The following is a 20,310-nucleotide window of genomic DNA, read 5'->3' on the forward strand; positions in this document are numbered from 1 at the left end:
CTACATCCCTACCTCTCTACCTCCTCTCATCCCCCATCCCTACCTCTCTACCTCCCCCATCCCTACCTCTCTACCTCCCCCATCCCTACCTCTCTACCTCCCCCATCACTACCTCTCTACCTCCCCCCATTCCTACCTCTCTACATCCCTACCTCTCTACCTCCTCTCATCCCCCCCATCCCTACCTCTCTACCTCCCCCATCCCTACCTCTCTACCTCCATCCCTACCTCTCTACCTCCCCCATCCCTAACTCTCTACCTCCTCTCATCCCCCCATCCCTACCTCTCTACCTCCCCCATCCCTACCTCTCTACCTCCATCCCTACCTCTCTACCTCCCCCATCCCTACCTCTCTACCTCCCCCATCACTACCTCTCTACCTCCCCCATTCCTACCTCTCTACATCCCTACCCCTCTACCTCCTCTTATCCCCCCCATCCCAACCTCTCTACCTCCCCCCATCCCTACCTCTCTACCTCCCCCATCCCTACCTCTCTACGTCCTTTCATCCCCCCATCCCTACCTCTCTACCTCCCCCCATCCCTACCTCTCTACCTCCCCCCATCCCTACCTCTCTACGTCCTTTCATCCCCCATCCCTACCTCTCTACCTCCCCCATCCCTACCTCTCTACGTCCTTTCATCCCCCCATACCTACCTCTCTACCTCCCCCCATCCCAACCTCTCTACGTCCTTTCATCCCCCCCATCCCAACCTCTCTACCTCCCCCATCCCAACCTCTCTACCTCCCCCCATCCCTACCTCTCTACGTCCTTTCATCCCCCCATCCCTACCTCTCTACCTCCCCCCATCCCTACCTCTCTACCTCCCCCCCATCCCTACCTCTCTACCTCCCCCATCCCAACCTCTCTACGTCCTTTCATCCCCCCCATCCCTACCTCTCTACCTCCCCCCATCCCAACCTCTCTACGTCCTTTCATCCCCCCCATCCCAACCTCTCTTAAACCGGCCCTTAGTGCCTCCACTCAAATAAAGAAATAAGATGGAAGGATGTTCATTGAACTCTGTTACATCATTGTGAGACATCATGTAACAGACAGCAGTCGGTCATTTGGAACTGAGACTTCTCACTCTGCACGGCACTCTGAAGCCAGGCCAGCACTGTGCCACCATCCATCTGTGTCCCTTTGTCACATCACTGCTGTGGGGCATGGCTATGGCATCATGGGAGAACTCAGTCCATCTACTCAAAGAGAGAGGGAAAGAAAGAGAGGGAGAAAGAAAGAAAGCGAGAAACAGAGAGAGTGCCAAAACAACCACCCACTCCTTTGAAATGAATTCAAAGAATACAGTACATCTCTCAACTCAGTGCACACTCTACTGTTCCCCTCAGCTCAACTCCTGTGGTCAACACTGTTCCCCTCAGCTCAACTCCTGTGGTCAACTCTGTTCCCCTCAGCTCAACTCCTGTGGTCAACACTGTTGCCCTCAGCTCAACTCCTGTGGTCAAACAAGATTCATGGGAAGACTGGGACAGAGAGGAAAAACAACACAAATTGTGGTGGTTGGCAGGGAAACAAGGAAGTTCGTCTGAGGCTGAGAAGAAAGCAAGGCTGAGAGATGAGAAGAAACAGTCCACAGCTTGCCCTCAGAGTCACTTCTGTCTGTCCCAAATGGCACCCTATTCCCTACATAGTGCACTACTTTTAACCAGTGCCCTATGGGTCCTGGTCAAAAGTATTGAACTGTAGTGCACTGTATAGGGAAATATGGCGCCATTTGGAACACAAGAATGTTCTTGGCTGTGGCTGGGCTAGTGTTTACAGGAACCCCAGGGACCAGCTGTTTTGAACTTTGATTGTATTTTTTAGGAGCTACCGTAAACATGTATTTCAATTTTAGAGCCCTCTAAAAATAACAAGAGGGGTACAAAGTGATTGGCACCGTTTGTAAACATCCGTCATTTTGTCTGCCAAATAAAAGCATCAGTGTTGGGGTCAATTCCATTCAAATTCCAGTCAATTACGAAAGTAATCCAAATTACAATTACACATTTTTCCGCATTGAAAAGCATTGAAGAGAATTGGAATTTTGGTCTATTTCCTGAATTGAAATTGAATTGACCCCAACCCTGGAAACCTCAGAAACTGAAAGAGGTCCTGATGAGCCCGGCTTTCTCACACGCACACAGTCACGCACACAGTCACGCACACAGTCACGCACACAGTCACGCACACAGTCACGCACACAGTCACGCACACAGTCACGCACACAGTCACGCACACAGTCACACACACAGTCACACACACAGTCACACACACAGTCACACACACAGTCACACACACACACACAGTCACACACACAGTCACACACACAGTCACACACACAGTCACACACACACACACAGTCACACACATAGTCACACACACAGTCACACACACAGTCACACACACAGTCACACACACAGTCACACACACACACACACACAGTCACACACACAGTCACACACACAGTCACACACAGTCACGCACACAGTCACGCACACAGTCACACACACAGTCACACACACAGTCACACACACAGTCACACACACAGTCACACACACACACACACATAGTCACACACACAGTCACACACAAATCCTATTTTCCCTAACCTTAACCCTAAACCTAATCCTAGCTCCTAACCCTAAAACTAACTTTAGCTCCTAACCCTAACATTAAAACTAATTCTAACAACTAATTCTAACCTTAACCCATAGTCCCCACCAGGTCAAATGCGATTTCTAGGTGTTAACAAAATGTCCCAAGTTGGTCAAATATTTGTTAATTTTCTATTGTGGTGGGGACACACACACACACACACACACACACACACACACACACACACACACACACACACACACACACACACACACACACACACACGCACCACGATGTGCATGGATAAAATGTGTTGTTTAAAAAGATGTGAAATTGATTTACGTCTCCCTCCTATTCTGAGACATAATTGCTGAGAGTATTTCCAAAACCATGAGTTCTGTAATCAACTTCCATTCCATATGGCTAAACAGCTGGATACTGAGACCTCCCCTCTGGGCTAAAAGGCTGGATATGGAGACCTCCCCTCTGGGCTAAAAGGCTGGATATGGAGACCTCCCCTCTGGGCTAAACAGCTGGATATGGAGACCTCCCCTCTGGGCTAAAAGGCTGGATATGGAGACCTCCCCTCTGGGCTAAAAGGCTGGATATGGAGACCTCCCCTCTGGGCTAAAAGGCTGGATATGGAGACCTCCCCTCTGGGCTAAAAGGCTGGATATGGAGACCTCCCCTCTGGGCTAAAAGGCTGGATATGGAGACCTCCCCTCTGGGCTAAAAGGCTGGATATGGAGACCTCCCCTCTGGGCTAAAAGGCTGGATATGGAGACCTCCCCTCTGGGCTAAAAGGCTGGATATGGAGACCTCCCCTCTGGGCTAAAAGGCTGGATATGGAGACCTCCCCTCTGGGCTAACAGGCTGGATATGGAGACCTCCCCTCTGGGCTAAAAGGCTGGATATGGAGACCTCCCCTCTGGGCTAGCAGGCTGGATATGGAGACCTCCCCTCTGGGCTAAAAGGCTGGATATGGAGACCTCCCCTCTGGGCTAAACGGCTGGATACTGAGACCTCCCCTCTGGGCTAAACGGCTGGATACTGAGACCTCCCCTCTGGGCTAAAAGGCTGGATACTGAGACCTCCCCTCTGGGCTAAACGGCTGGATACTGAGACCTCCCCTCTGGGCTAACAGGCTGGATACAGAGACCTCCCCTCTGGGCTAACAGACTGGATACAGAGACCTCCCCTCTGGGCTAAAAGGCTGGATATGGAGACCTCCCCTCTGGGCTAAATGGCTGGATACTGAGACCTCCCCTCTGGGCTAAACGGCTGGATACTGAGACCTCCCCTCTGGGCTAACAGGCTGGATACAGAGACCTCCCCTCTGGGCTAACAGGCTGGATACAGAGACCTCCCCCTCTGGGCTAACAGGCTGGATACAGAGACCTCCCCTCTGGGCTAACAGGCTGGATACAGAGACCTCCCCTCTGGGCTAACAGGCTGGATACAGAGACCTCCCCTCTGGGCTAACAGGCTGGATACAGAGACCTCCCCTCTGGGCTAAACAGCTGGATACAGAGACCTCCCTCTGGGCTAACAGGCTGGATACTGAGACCTCCCCTCTGGGCTAAACAGCTGGATACTGAGACCTCCCTCTGGGCTAAATGGATGGATACTGAGACCTCCCCTCTGGGCTAAATGGATGGATACTGAGACCTCCCCTCAGGGCTAAATGGATGGATACTGAGACCTCCCCTCTGGGCTAAATGGATGGATACTGAGACCTCCCCTCAGGGCTAAATGGATGGATACTGAGACCTCCCCTCAGGGCTAAATGGATGGATACTGAGACCTCCCCTCAGGGCTAAATGGATGGATACTGAGACCTCCCCTCAGGGCTAAATGGATGGATATGGAGACCTCCCCTCTGGGCTAACAGGCTGGATATGGAGACCTCCCCTCTGGGCTAAAAGGCTGGATATGGAGACCTCCCTCTGGGCTAGCAGGCTGGATATGGAGACCTCCCCTCTGGGCTAAAAGGCTGGATATGGAGACCTCCCCTCTGGGCTAAACGGCTGGATACTGAGACCTCCCCTCTGGGCTAAACGGCTGGATACTGAGACCTCCCCTCTGGGCTAAAAGGCTGGATACTGAGACCTCCCCTCTGGGCTAAACGGCTGGATACTGAGACCTCCCCTCTGGGCTAACAGGCTGGATACAGAGACCTCCCCTCTGGGCTAACAGACTGGATACAGAGACCTCCCCTCTGGGCTAAAAGGCTGGATATGGAGACCTCCCCTCTGGGCTAAATGGCTGGATACTGAGACCTCCCCTCTGGGCTAAACGGCTGGATACTGAGACCTCCCCTCTGGGCTAACAGGCTGGATACAGAGACCTCCCCTCTGGGCTAACAGGCTGGATACAGAGACCTCCCCTCTGGGCTAACAGGCTGGATACAGAGACCTCCCCTCTGGGCTAACAGGCTGGATACAGAGACCTCCCCTCTGGGCTAACAGGCTGGATACAGAGACCTCCCCTCTGGGCTAACAGGCTGGATACAGAGACCTCCCCTCTGGGCTAAACAGCTGGATACAGAGACCTCCCTCTGGGCTAACAGGCTGGATACTGAGACCTCCCCTCTGGGCTAAACAGCTGGATACTGAGACCTCCCTCTGGGCTAAATGGATGGATACTGAGACCTCCCCTCTGGGCTAAATGGATGGATACTGAGACCTCCCCTCAGGGCTAAATGGATGGATACTGAGACCTCCCCTCTGGGCTAAATGGATGGATACTGAGACCTCCCCTCAGGGCTAAATGGATGGATACTGAGACCTCCCCTCAGGGCTAAATGGATGGATACTGAGACCTCCCCTCAGGGCTAAATGGATGGATACTGAGACCTCCCCTCAGGGCTAAATGGATGGATATGGAGACCTCCCCTCTGGGCTAACAGGCTGGATATGGAGACCTCCCCTCAGGGCTAAACAGCTGGATATGGAGACCTCCCCTCAGGGCTAAACAGCTGGATACAGAGACCTCCCCTCTGGGCTAAACAGCTGGATACTGAGACCTCCCTCTGGGCTAAAAGGATGGATACAGAGACCTCCCCTCTGGGCTAAAAGGATGGATACAGAGACCTCCCCTCTGGGCTAAAAGGATGGATACTGAGACCTCCCCTCAGGGCTAAATGGATGGATACTGAGACCTCCCCTCAGGGCTAAATGGATGGATATGGAGACCTCCCCTCTGGGCTAACAGGCTGGATATGGAGACCTCCCCTCAGGGCTAAACAGCTGGATATGGAGACCTCCCCTCAGGGCTAAACAGCTGGATACAGAGACCTCCCCTCTGGGCTAAATGGATGGATACAGAGACCTCCCCTCTGGGCTAAAAGGATGGATACAGAGACCTCCCCTCTGGGCTAAAAGGATGGATACAGAGACCTCCCCTCTGGGCTAAAAGGATGGATACAGAGACCTCCCCTCTGGGCTAAAAGGATGGATACAGAGACCTCCCCTCTGGGCTAAATGGATGGATACAGAGACCTCCCCTCAGGGCTAAATGGATGGATACAGAGACCTCCCCTCTGGGCTAAACAGCTGGATACTGAGACCTCCCTCTGGGCTAAAAGGATGGATACAGAGACCTCCCCTCTGGGCTAAAAGGATGGATACAGAGACCTCCCCTCTGGGCTCAACAGCTGGATACTGAGACCTCCCCTCAGGGCTAAATGGATGGATACAGAGACCTCCCCTCTGGGCTAAACAGCTGGATACTGAGACCTCCCCTCTGGGCTAAACAGCTGGATACAGAGACCTCCCCTCAGGGCTAAATGGATGGATACAGAGACCTCCCCTCAGGGCTAAATGGATGGATACAGAGACCTCCCCTCAGGGCTAAATGGATGGATACTGAGACCTCCCTCTGGGCTAAAAGGATGGATACTGAGACCTCCCCTCTGGGCTAAAAGGATGGATACAGAGACCTCCCCTCAGGGCTAAACAGCTGGATACTGAGACCTCCCTCTGGGCTAAATGGATGGATACTGAGACCTCCCCTCTGGGCTAAATGGATGGATACAGAGACCTCCCCTCTGGGCTAAACAGCTGGATACTGAGACCTCCCCTCTGGGCTAAACAGCTGGATACTGAGACCTCCCCTCTGGGCTAAATGGATGGATACAGAGACCTCCCCTCAGGGCTAAATGGATGGATACAGAGACCTCCCCTCTGGGCTAAACAGCTGGATACTGAGACCTCCCCTCTGGGCTAAACAGCTGGATACTGAGACCTCCCCTCTGGGCTAAATGGATGGATACAGAGACCTCCCCTCAGGGCTAAATGGATGGATACAGAGACCTCCCCTCTGGGCTCAACAGCTGGATACTGAGACCTCCCCTCTGGGCTAAACAGCTGGATACAGAGACCTCCCCTCTGGGCTAAACAGCTGGATACTGAGACCTCCCCTCTGGGCTAAACAGCTGGATACAGAGACCTCCCCTCTGGGCTAAATGGATGGATACAGAGACCTCCCCTCAGGGCTAACAGGCTGGATACGGAATACAGAATGTTTGGAATGGAGTGAAAAAAATACAGATTTTCCTCTCAGGAAATTGCTTGATAGGAATATACATTCTAAACAAGAGATCTAGTATAGAAACCTATAGTGTTCCTGAAGTCGTAATGTTAAGTAAATGTTAAACATGCCTAACCTAAAGTTCAACCCTGAACTCCTGACCTGAGAATGATGGCTGCTGAGACTAGCCTAACTTCCTCACATGGGCAACAATGAACCAGCTAAATTTGCTAGCTAGCTAACGTGAGTCTACTAGGCTACGTATTGAATTTCAATCAACTCAGGCCAATGGCACAACATATTCATTTATGGTTAGATCAGAGTCTCCATCATAATCATTGGCCTGAATAGAGAATTAAGTCAAAAGCACAAGTCCAAATCCCAATCTCCAGCCATGGCTTAGTAAAGGGACAATTTAGCAAGCTAGCAGGACATCAACACGAGCAGACTAGAAACGGACACGTTTTTCTGAAAATGACATTTAGCTTAGGAGTGATTTGATTGGTCTGAAGCCAAATGCAGACTGGCCTCCCTGGGAGTGTTTTGCTGCACCTGGACAAGCCACAGTTGAGTTCAGCTCAACACTGATTGGCTAATTATTTGATAATTGTTTTATTTAAGGGAGGCCAAATGCTTGCTGGCGTCAATCAATCAAATGTTACAGACAGAATCAGATACATGTGTTACACATACTGAGACAGAGGAGCTCTGTTTCCCTCGCTCTGATGATTTCTCTGGTGAGATTCAGCAACTTGCAAATTTACTGAAAATTATGAAAACACAGAGACAGACGAAAGATACGTTACTTTATGTGGTCCCGTGTGGCTCAGTTGGTAGAGCATGGTGTTTGCAATGCCAGGGTTGTGGGTTCGATTCCCACGGGGGACCAGTACAACAAAAAAAAAAACATGCATGAAATGTATGCATTCACTACTGTAAGTCGCTCTGGATAAGAGTGTCTGTAAAATTGTATATTTTATTTTTATCGGTAATATTTTTGGGGAAGCCTGGCTTCCCTTGGCTTGAATACAGCCATGAATACAGGCATGTAAATATGTCTCCAGTTAAAGGTTGAACTTTAATCCCTTTAATATATCCCTTCACTTATTAAGGAAATCCACCCCTGTATTTATTATTTTGAGGTATTTATCCTTTATTTTTTTAACATGGAAGTCACATTGAGATTGATATGTATTTTTCAAGTGAGCCATGGACATTCAGTTCATTCATAAAGGCTTAGAATGCATTAATTCTCAGAGAAACACAAGAAGCTTTTCCCCCTGCAATTACATTGAATTAGATACTGCTACTACTGCTACTACTGCTACTGCTACTACTTTGCTACAGTTTAAAAATGAATGGGTTTGTATTCATGGAGGATCATAATACTCTCTCCCATGTCCCTTGTTGGACTGAAGCTAAATTCTATTCATTTTAAATGTATTTATCCAGAAAAGTTGACTCAGTAACAATCATCAATGTTTTCCCAGAGTCCTGTGATGATATGCATGCAGTCAGTCAGTGAGTGAGTAGTGACGCCATAGACATGAAAATAGAATCTCCTTTTATGAGAGAAGCTCTGGGGGGAATTGAAAGGTCAGGTTTGGTCCGTTTTGGGAGGATTCTGGACATGTTCTGTTATGTACTGAGCTGTTCCCCTCCTCCCTCATTACTACTACTACTACTACTACTACTACTACTACTACTACTGCTACTACTACTACTGCTGCTACTACTACTACTACTACTGCTGCTGCTGCTGCTGCTACTACTACTACTACTACTGCTGCTGCAGCTAGCTGCTGCTGCTGCTGCTGCTGCTGCTACTGCTGCTGCTGCTGCTGCAACTGCTGCTGCTGCTGCTGCTGCACGGCGGCAGCTGCTGGCTCAACTGCTGCTGCTGCTGCAGCTGCTGCTGCTGCCGCGCAGCCTGCTGCTGCTGCTGCTGCTGCTGCTGCTGCTGCTGCTGCTGCTGCTGCTGCTGCTGCTGCTGCTGCTGCTGCTGCTGCTGCTGCTGCTGCTGCTGCTGCTGCTGCTGCTGCTGCTGCTGCTGGCACGCTCTGCTGCTGCTGCTGCTGCTCTGCTGCTGCCTGCTCTGCTGCTGCTGCTGCTGCTGCTGCTGCTACTGCTGCTGCTGCTGCTGCTCGTTGCTGCTGCTGCTGCTGCTGCTCTGCTGCTGCTGCTGCGCTCTGCTGCTCGTCTGCTGCTGCTGCTCCTGCTGCTGCTGCTGCTGCTGCTTCTGCTGCTGCGGGGACTGCTGCTGCTGCCTGCTGCTGCTGCTGCTGCTGCTGCTGCTGCTGCTGCTGCTGCTGCTGCTACTGCTGCTGCTGCTGCTGCTGCTGCGCTCAACTGCTGCTGCTGCTGCTACTGCTGCTGCTGCTGCTGCTCGCTGCTGCTGCTGCTGCTGCTGCTGCTCATCTGCTGCTGCTGCGCTGCTCACTGCTGCTGCTGCTGCTGCTGCTGCTGCTGCTGCTTCAACGCTGCTGCTGCTGCTGCTTCTGTGCTGCTGCTGCTGCTGCTGCTGCTGCTCTGCTGCTGCGCGCTGCTGCTGCTACTGCGCTGCTGCTGCTCCTGCTGCTGCTGCTGCTGCTGCTACCGCTGCTGCTGCTGCTGCTGCTGCTGCTGCTGCTGCCTGCTGCTGCTGCTGCTGCTGCTGCAACTGCTGCTGCTGCTTGCTGCTGCTGCTGACTCTGCTGCTGCTGCTGCTGCTGCTGCTGCTTGTCTGCTACTGCTGCTGCTTGCTGCTGCTGCTGCTGCTGCTGCTGCTGCAGCGCTCTGCTCTGCTGCTGCTGCTGCTGCTGCTGCTCTGCTGCTGCTGCTGCTGCTGCTGCTGCTGCTGCAACAGCTGCTGCTGCTGCTGCTGCCTCTCTGCTGCTGTGCTGCTGCTGCTGCTGCTGCCAGCTGCTGCCTGCTGCTGCTGCTGCTGCTGCTGCTGCTGCTGCTGCTCTCTGCTGCTGCTGCTGCTGCTGTCTGCTGCTGCTGCTGCTCTGCTGCTGCTGCTGCTGCTGCTCTGCTGCTGCCTGCTTCACTGCTGCTGCTGCTGCTGCTGCTGCTGCTGCTGCTGCTGCTACTGCTGCTGCTGCTGCTGCTGCTGCTGCTGTCCTGCTGCTGCTGTGCTGCTGCTGCCTGCTGCTGCTGCTGCTGCTGCTGCTGCTGCTGCTGCTGCTGCTGCTGCTGCGTCTGCTGCTGCTGCTGCTGCTGCTGCTGCTGCTACTGCTGCTGCTGCTGCTCCTGCTGCTGCTGCTAGCTGCTGCTGCTGCTGCTGCTGCTGCTGCTGCTGCTGCTACTGCTGCTGCTGCTGCTGCTACTGCTGCTGCTCTACGCCTGCTGCTGCTGCTACTACTGCTGCGCTGCTGCTGCTTGCCTGCTGCTGCTACTGCTACTGCTGCTGCTGCTGCTACTGCTGCTGCTGCTGCTGCTGCTACGCAACAGCTGGCAGCTACTGCTGCTGCTGCACTGCTGCTGCTGCTGCTGCTGCTGCTACTGCTACTGCTGCAGCACGCGGCTGCTGCAACGCTGCTGCTGCTGCTGCTGCTGCTGCTGCTGCTGCTGCTGCTGCTGCTGCAGCAACTGCTGCTGCTGCTGCTGCTGCTGCTACTAGCTGCTGCTGCTGCTGCTGCTGCTGCTGCTGCTGTAACTGCTGCTGCCGCGGCTGCTGCTGCTCGCTGCTGCTACGCTAACGCTGCTGCTGCTGCTGCTGCTGCCCCACTGCTGCTGCTGCTGCTCTTGCTGCTGCTGCAGCTGCTAGCGCAGCTGCGCTGCTGCACAGCAGCAGCTGCTGCTGCTGCTGCTGCTGCTGCTGCTGCTGCTGCTGCTGCTGCTGCAACTGCTGCTGCAGCACGCCTGCTGCTGCTGCAACAGCTGGCCGCTACTGCTGCTGCTGCTGCTGCTGCTGCTGCAGCGCGAGCTACTGCTGCTGCTGCTGCTGCTGCTGCTGCTGCTGCTGCTGCTGCTGCTGCTGCTGCTGCTGCTGCTTACTGCTGCTGCTGCTGCTGCGCTGCTGCAACAGCAGCTGCTGCTGCTGCTGCTCTGCTGCTCTGCTGCTGCTGCTGCTGCTCGCTTGCTGCTGCTGCTGTGCTGCTGCTGCCCTGCTCGCTGCTGCTGCTGCTGCTGCTGCTTACTGCTGCTGCTGCTGCTGCTGCTGCTGCTGCTGCTGCTGCTACCGCTGCAACTGCTGCTACTACAGCAACTGCTGCTGCTGCTGCTGCTGCTGCTGCTCTGCTGCTGTACTGCTGCTGCTGCTGCTGCTGCTGCTGCTGCTGCTGCTGCTGCTGCTGCTGCTGCTGCTGCTGCTGCTGCTGCTGCACTGCTGCTGCCTGCTGCTGCTGCTGCTGCTGCTGCTGCTGCTGCTGCTCAACTGCAACTGCTGCTACTGCTGCTACCGCTACTGCTGCTGCTACCACTGCTACTACTACTACTGCTACTACTGCTGCTGCTACTACTACTACTGCTACTGCTACTTCTGCTGCTACTGCTACTACTACTACTTTGCTCCTACTACTACTACTACTACTACTGCTACTACTACTACTGCTGCTGCTACTGCTTTGCTCCTACTACTTGCTGCTCTATCCGGAAGGTTGCTGGATCGAACCCCCGAGTTGACAAGGTAAAAGTCTGTCGTTCCAGGTGCCGAAGACGTGGATGTCGATTTAAGGCAGCCCCCATCCCGCACCTCTCTGGTTGAGTTAAATGTGGACGACACATTTCAGTTGAAGGCATGTTTCCTTGTGGGCTGTGGTGAAATGTCCCCACAATCGTTGACTTCTGGTCCCCACAAGGATAGTAAAACCCCGAAACTAACTTGAAAATACTTTATTGAATCAACAAATCACATCACTCCACAAAGGACTACAAACAATTGCAAGGGTTATTGACACTCGAGAAAACAAAAGGCAACTTCTCCTCCACACAGCTAGGTTGTCCCATAACCACCGAAACACCAGCTGCTTTACTCTGGTTTTAGGCAGGCCTGCAATCTGGAGGCCACGTACAGTAAGCCTACGTACGCACTAACCTGCATCTGGATCCCAGGCTGTCTAAACACGCCACGAGGGGCTGCTATTTACGGAGCTTGTGACCAAAAGCCTGCGCTCCATGGAACAATCCAAACGAATTGAATATACACACACACACACACACACACACACACACACACACACACACACACACACACACACACACCACTTCACTGCAAAGGTAAGACAGAAAATTCCAGAAAATAGGTTAATCCATCTTTAGTTCCATAACGGTCTGTTTAGTCCACGTAGAGAGAGAGTACTGCAGGAAGAGTTTAGTCCACGTAGAGAGAGAGTACTGCAGGAAGAGTAACAGGCCATAACGGTCTGTTTAGTCCACGTAGAGAGAGTACTGCAGGAAGAGTTTAGTCCACGTAGAGAGAGAGTACTGCAGGAAGAGTTACAGGCCATAACGGTCTGTTTAGTCCACGTAGAGAGAGTACTGCAGGAAGAGTTTAGTCCACGTAGAGAGAGTACTGCAGGAAGAGTAACAGGCCATAACGGTCTGTTTAGTCCACGTAGAGAGAGAGTACTGCAGGAAGAGTTTAGTCCACGTAGAGAGAGAGTACTGCAGGAAGAGTAACAGCCCATAACGGTCTGTTTAGTCCACGTAGAGAGAGAGTACTGCAGGAAGAGTAACAGCCCATAACGGTCTGTTTAGTCCACGTAGAGAGAGAGTACTGCAGGAATAGTAACTTGCCATAACGGTCTGTTTAGTCCACGTAGAGAGAGTACTGCAGGAAGAGTAACAGCCCATAACGGTCTGTTTAGTCCACGTAGAGAGAGTACTGCAGGAAGAGTTTAGTCCACGTAGAGAGAGTACTGCAGGAAGAGTAACAGGCCATAACGGTCTGTTTAGTCCACGTAGAGAGAGTACTGCAGGAAGAGTAACAGGCCATAACGGTCTGTTTAGTCCACGTAGAGAGAGAGTACTGCAGGAAGAGTTTAGTCCACGTAGAGAGAGAGTACTGCAGGAAGGGCGGGGGGGGGGGGGCGATCTAGGAGAGGATTATCCTGTTGGATTATCTCCCAGTCAAAATGTAAGTCCCAAATGGCACCCTATTCCCCATATAGCCTCATGGGCCCTGGTCAAAAGTAGTGCACTAAATATAGAGAATAGGTCCCCATAGGGCCCTGGTCAAAAGTAGTGCACTATATAGGGAATAGGTCCCCATAGGGCCCTGGTCAAAAGTAGTGCACTATATATATATATATGGAATAGGTCCCCATAGGGTTCTGGTCAAAAGTAGTGCACTATATAGGGAATAGGTCCCCATAGGACCCTGGTCAAAAGTAGTGCACTATATAGGGAATAGGGGACAATTTGGGATGTACACAAAGACCACACGTCCTTTATTAGTTCCTTCATCACGTCCTTCGTCAGTTCTGAGGGTCTGTGTGGCTTTAGGGAGTGGTGACCAAACTCTACAGGAAGTGTTTGATTTCCAGGCATATTTCCCCCTCCCCTCACTGACACAGAACATTTAGCACTAAAACCATTTAGCAAACGCCCCGATGACAGACCTTGTTTTCGTCTGAGATTGGGTTGAGAGGGGGAGGAACATTACGGTGTTCTTCTAACGTCAATCATCACATTGTCTCGGTGTGTGTGATTGATGGAAATCGAGAACTATGAACTCGGAGCACATTTCAATTGGTCCTTAATTAAAGTACACAGCCCTGCAGTAAAGTATACAGCCCTGCAGTAAAGTACACAGCCCTGCAGTAAAGTTCACAGCCCTGCAGTAAAGTTCACAGCCCTGCAGTAAAGTTCACAGCCCTGAGGTAAAGTATACAGCCCTGCAGTAAAGTACACAGCCCTGCAGTAAAGTATACAGCCCTGCAGTAAAGTTCACAGCCCTGCAGTAAAGTTCACAGCCCTGCAGTAAAGTTCACAGCCCTGCAGTAAAGTTCACAGCCCTGCAGTAAAGTATACAGCCCTGCAGTAAAGTTCACAGCCCTGCAGTAAAGTTCACAGCCCTGCAGTAAAGTTCACAGCCCTGAGGTAAAGTTCACAGCCCTGCAGTAAAGTTCACAGCCCTGCAGTAAAGTTCACAGCCCTGCGGTAAAGTTCACAGCCCTGAGGTAAAGTTCACAGCCCTGCAGTAAAGTATACAGCCCTGCAGTAAAGTTCACAGCCCTGCAGTAAAGTTCACAGCCCTGCGGTAAAGTAAACAGCCCTGCAGTAAAGTTCACAGCCCTGCAGTAAAGTATACAGCCCTGCAGTAAAGTTCACAGCCCTGCAGTAAAGTTCACAGCCCTGCAGTAAAGTTCACAGCCCTGCGGTAAAGTATACAGCCCTGAGGTAAAGTATACAGCCCTGCAGTAAAGTATACAGCCCTGCAGTAAAGTACACAGCCCTGCAGTAAAGTACACAGCCCTGCAGTAAAGTTCACAGCCCTGCAGTAAAGTTCACAGCCCTGCAGTAAAGTTCACAGCCCTGCAGTAAAGTTCACAGCCCTGCAGTAAAGTATACAGCCCTGCAGTAAAGTTCACAGCCCTGCAGTAAAGTTCACAGCCCTGCAGTAAAGTATACAGCCCTGCAGTAAAGTTCACAGCCCTGCAGTAAAGTTCACAGCCCTGCAGTAAAGTACACAGCCCTGCGGTAAAGTTCACAGCCCTGCGGTAAAGTATACAGCCCTGCAGTAAAGTTCACAGCCCTGAGGTAAAGTTCACAGCCCTGCAGTAAAGTTCACAGCCCTGCAGTAAAGTTCACAGCCCTGCAGTAAAGTATACAGCCCTGCAGTAAAGTATACAGCCCTGCAGTAAAGTATACAGCCCTGCAGTAAAGTATACAGCCCTGCAGTAAAGTTCACAGCCCTGCAGTAAAGTTCACAGCCCTGCAGTAAAGTTCACAGCCCTGAGGTAAAGTATACAGTCCTGAGGTAAAGTAAACAGCCCTGCAGTAAAGTTCACAGCCCTGCAGTAAAGTATACAGCCCTGCAGTAAAGTTCACAGCCCTGCAGTAAAGTATACAGCCCTGCAGTAAAGTATACAGCCCTGCAGTAAAGTATACAGCCCTGCAGTAAAGTTTACAGCGCTGCAGTAAAGTAAACAGCCCTGCAGTAAAGTATACAGCCCTGAGGTAAAGTATACAGCCCTGCAGTAAAATTTACAGCCCTGCAGTAAAGTATACAGCCCTGAAGTAAAGTATACAGCCCTGAGGTAAAGTATACAGCCCTGCAGTGAAGTTCACAGCCCTGCAGTAAAGTATACAGCCCTGCAGTAAAGTATACAGCCCTGCAGTAAAGTATACAGCCCTGCAGTAAAGTATACAGCCCTGCAGTAAAGTATACAGCCCTGCAATAACGTATACAGCCCTGCAGTAAAGTACACAGTCCTGCAGTAAAGTACACAGTCCTGCAGTAAAGTACACAGCCCTGCAGTAAATTACACAGCCCTGCAGTGAAGTACACAGCCCTGCAGTAAAATACACAGTCTGGACGGGATGTGTTCGCTTGCATCGAGCCACAACAATGCACAATGCAAACTTCCAGAACGATATGCCAGCTTTCCCATGTTGAGGTGCCGAATAAACAACACCACAGTGAAAAACACACACAGAGAGAGAGAGAAAACACACACACACACACACACACACACACACACACACACACACACACACACACACACACACACACACACACACAGAGACACACACACACACAGAGACATACACAGACACACACCCAAACACACACACACAGACACACACACACACACACACACACACACAGAGACACACACACACACAGAGACATACACAGACACACACCCAAACACACACAGACAAGAATAGACAAGCTGTGTGTAGATAGAGCCTTCCCTGTAGCTCAGTTGGTAGAGCATGGTGTTTGCAACACCAGGGTTGTGGGTTTGATTCCCACGGGGGGCCAGCACAGAAAAAAAGTGTATGAAATGTATGCATTCACTACTGTAAGTCGCTCTGGATAAGAGCGTCTGCTAAATGACTAAAATGTGAAAATGTAGATGGCACAGCCAGTGAGAGCAAGGGAGGCAAACCATGGCATTTCAGGTTGCACAGCATGGTATGTTGGGATGAATATGTGAATAACAAAACCAGTCCTCTGCTTCTTCTAACACTGACCATAGAAATAGCATCAGAGCAGATCAAGCCTTGACAGGGGAATGTCCATTCTAATAATTCTGATACTGAACACAATCTGTGGAATGGTACGGCGAGACTGAATAGAATTTAGGATTGCCCAATTCTGGTCCTGGGGGGGCCGAAACAGTAGTTAATTCCACTTGCCTGGTGTCCCAGGTCTGAACTAGTATCTCCTTTTAGAGGAAGAGGATGAAAACCAGGAGCGTTTCGGCCCTCCGGGAGATGGAATTGGGTATCCCTGGAATGGATCGTACAGGCTACTTCTTTGATCTCACATTCCTACAATACCAAGTGGACAAAATCAGAAGTAATACAGCCCCCCCACCACCACCACTCAACCCCTTAACTCAGTGAAGTGAACCACTTCCTCTATTGTGCAATCCCAGTCGTCTATCTGAAAAGATCATCTCTCCTGACCTCTTGACCTCCTGAAATATAAACCACTCTGCGAAGATGCAAGGGCATCCGGAGAACCTTAGAAGTGGATATTCATGCATTTGTGTGTACCAGTAAACCATTGTTGGCGTCATGAAAGCCACTGTTACATCACAACCATTCTGGGATTAGAATACAATATTACAATAATAATAATAATAATAATAATAACTATAACAATAACAATAATAATTATAGTAATAATAATAACAATAATAATAACAATAATAACAATAATAATAACTATAACAATAACAATAATAATTATAGTAATAATAATAACAATAATAATAACTATAATAATAACAATAATAATTATAGGAATAATAATAATAATAATAACAATAATAATAACAATAATAATAACTATAATAATAACTATAATAATAACTATAATAATAACAATGATAATTATAGTAATAATAATAACAATAATAATAACTATAACAATAACAATAATAATAACAATAATAATAACAATAATAATAACTATAATAATAACTATAATAATAACAATGATAATTATAGTAATAATAATAACAATAATAATAACTATAACAATAACAATAATAATAACTATAATAATAACTATAATAATAACAATAATAATAACAATAATAATAACAATAATAATAACTATAATAATAACTATAATAATAACAATGATAATTATAGGAATAATAATAACAATAATAACTATAATAATAACAACAACAATAACAATAATAATTATAGTAATAATAATAACAATAATAATAACAATAATAATAACAATAATAACTATAATAATAACAACAACAATAACAATAATAATTATAGTAATAATAATAACAATAATAATAACAATAATAATAACAATAATAATAACTATAATAATAACAATAATAATAATAATAATAATAATAATAATATAACAATAATAACAATACCATAACAATAATAATAACAACAACAACAATAACAATAATAATAATAATACCAATAATAATGATAACAATAATAATAGTAATAATGAAAATAATAATAATAATAGTAATAATAATAGTAATTTAACAGGATCTCTATGATTTTGTTGAAGGTCTGTTTACATAACCCAGAGCACTGGGTTTTGGCTCATAACTTCACATTTAGATGACATGTTTTGCATGTTGTACTGGACTGAAGAACGGAGACCCGTTCATCACGTCCTTCGTCAGTTCTGAGGGTCTGTGTGGCTTTAGGGAGTGGTGACCAAACTCTACAGGAAGTGTTTGATTTCCAGGCATATTTCCCCCTCCCTCTCACTGACACAGAACATTTAGCACCAAAACCATTTAGCAAACGCCCCGATGACAGACCTTGTTTTCGTCTGAGATTGGGTTGAGAGGGGGAGGAACATTACGGTGTTCTTCTAACGTCAATCATCACATTGTCTCGGTGTGTGTGATTGGTGGAGATTTGGGATGTACACAAAGACCACACGTCCTTTCTTAGTCCCTTCATCACGTCCTTCGTCAGTTCTGAGGGTCTGTGTGGCTTTAGGGAGTGGTGACCAAAAACTCTACAGGAAGTGTTTGATTTCCAGGCAGATGATGGTGATCCTGATGCAGAGGGCTTGATATAAATCCAAACCATTCAGGGATTGAATCATTAGGATTCCTACGTTCCCCACCCCTGCTGAAGAGTTGGACGATTGTTTTCATTGAGTTCTGATGCTTTCCAGACCAAGAAGTGTACTTGCCATTTCAGTCGAAACAAAAAACATCTACTCAGATACGCACGGCCAAAACACACACACATATCTCAGAGACGTACAGATTGCAAACAACCAGCCAGTCAGCCGTGCTGCTAGCCAGACCATGCACGCACATTTACAGACTTGGTTGGTTCTGGGGTCGGTCTGGGGTTGGTTCTGGGGTCGGTTCTGGGGTTGGTTCTGGGGTCGGTCTGGGGTCGGTTCTGGGGTCGGTTCTGGGGTCGGTTCTGGGGTCGGTTCTGGGGTTGGTTCTGGGGTCGGTTATGTTGAATGGAAGTGGTGAAAACTCATCTGGAGTTGTCAAGGCCATAATAAGCCATCCATAACACTGGTCTCACACACACACACACACACACACACCATACACACACACACACACACACACACACACACACACACACACACACACACACACACACACACACACACACACACACACACACACACACACACACACACACAAACTCTATCACACACACACACACACACACACACACACACACACACACACACACACACACACACTTCTGACACCCCACGAGTCAGAAGACAAAAGTGAAGTCCCAAATGCCCCCTTTTCCCAACGTAGTGCACTACTTTTGACCAGGACACATAGGGAGTAGGGTGTCTTTGTGATGCACTCAAACAGGAAGGTCATTCTCCTCAGTTTTACGAGGCGAAGAGTTTGCTTTACACTGCTGCCTTCACATAAAGACATAAAGACAAAACAACCATTTGTTTCAGGGAGACAGCTGGTGTAGAATTGGAGAGAGCTTTGCAGAGAGATGATTAGGCAGTATTTCATGGTGTCCCCTCCCTAACTGATTAGGCAGTCTTTCATGGTGTCCCCTCCCTAACTGATTAGGCAGTATTTCATGGTGTCCCCTCCCTAACTGATTAGGCAGTATTTCATGATGTCCCCTCCCTAACTGATTAGGCAGTCTTTCATGGTGTCCCCTCCCTAACTGATTAGGCAGTATTTCATGGTGTCCCCTCCCTAACTGATAAGGCAGTATTTCATGGTGTCCCCTCCCTAACTGATTAGGCAGTATTTCATGGTGTCCCCTCCCTAACTGATTAGGCAGTATTTCATGGTGTCCCCTCCCTAACTGATTAGGCAGTATTTCATGGTGTCCTCTCCCTAACTGATTAGGCAGTATTTCATGGTGTCCCCTCCCTAACTGATTAGGCAGTATTTCATGGTGTCCCCTCCCTAACTGATAAGGCAGTATTTCATGGTGTCCTCACATACTAAACTGTCCGATCTCTGGGCCCGTTTAGTTATTTACATTCATGACGTAAACTGAATAGTTTACCTCCATCCTACGTGCATCTTTTCGTATGAAAGGATGTCCTTAAGAGTTTGATCTTATTTCAGAGAGTGGTGTATTTGGTTTCCAGTATAGGTGAGTGAGGATGAATTTTTGTAAAACTGATTTACGTATGGGGCTACACAGGGGATGCACCATGTATAGGATGGTAATGATATGTCTATTCACAAAGAATCACAGGAAACCTTGACAAATGTCTTCCTCTGCCCGTCGATAGTTTATGATGTACACGTTCAGTCGGATGAATGTTTTGCCTTGAAAACAACACCCACCACTCTAGCTTACGTCGCTGTCTGATGAAAACCCCGTAACAATATTATTTGTAAAAAAAATTTAACAGTGCTTTCAGAAAGTATTCACACCCCTTTACTTTTCCAAATTTTGTTGTTACAAAAGTGGGATTAAAATGGATTAAATTGTCTTTTTTTTGTTGTCAACGATATAATCTAACGTCAACGTAGAAGAAAAATTATGAAATTATGAAAAATAAAACACTAATATATCTCGATTAGATAAGTATTCTACCCCCT

General features: G+C 48.7%; 1 protein-coding gene and 1 pseudogene across 1 annotated transcript in view; both read right to left on the minus strand.

The window, feature by feature from the left end:
• Window positions 1–20,310, minus strand: part of LOC106585945 (ras-GEF domain-containing family member 1B-A) — a 147,849-nt gene that overhangs the window by 103,832 nt on the left and 23,707 nt on the right. The window lies entirely within an intron of this gene.
• Window positions 1,321–19,782, minus strand: LOC123730390 (uncharacterized protein DDB_G0271670-like; annotated as a pseudogene).

This window comes from Salmo salar, chromosome ssa24 (assembly GCF_905237065.1).
Source record: "Salmo salar chromosome ssa24, Ssal_v3.1, whole genome shotgun sequence".
In the NCBI taxonomy this organism is placed as follows: Eukaryota; Metazoa; Chordata; class Actinopteri; order Salmoniformes; family Salmonidae; genus Salmo; species Salmo salar.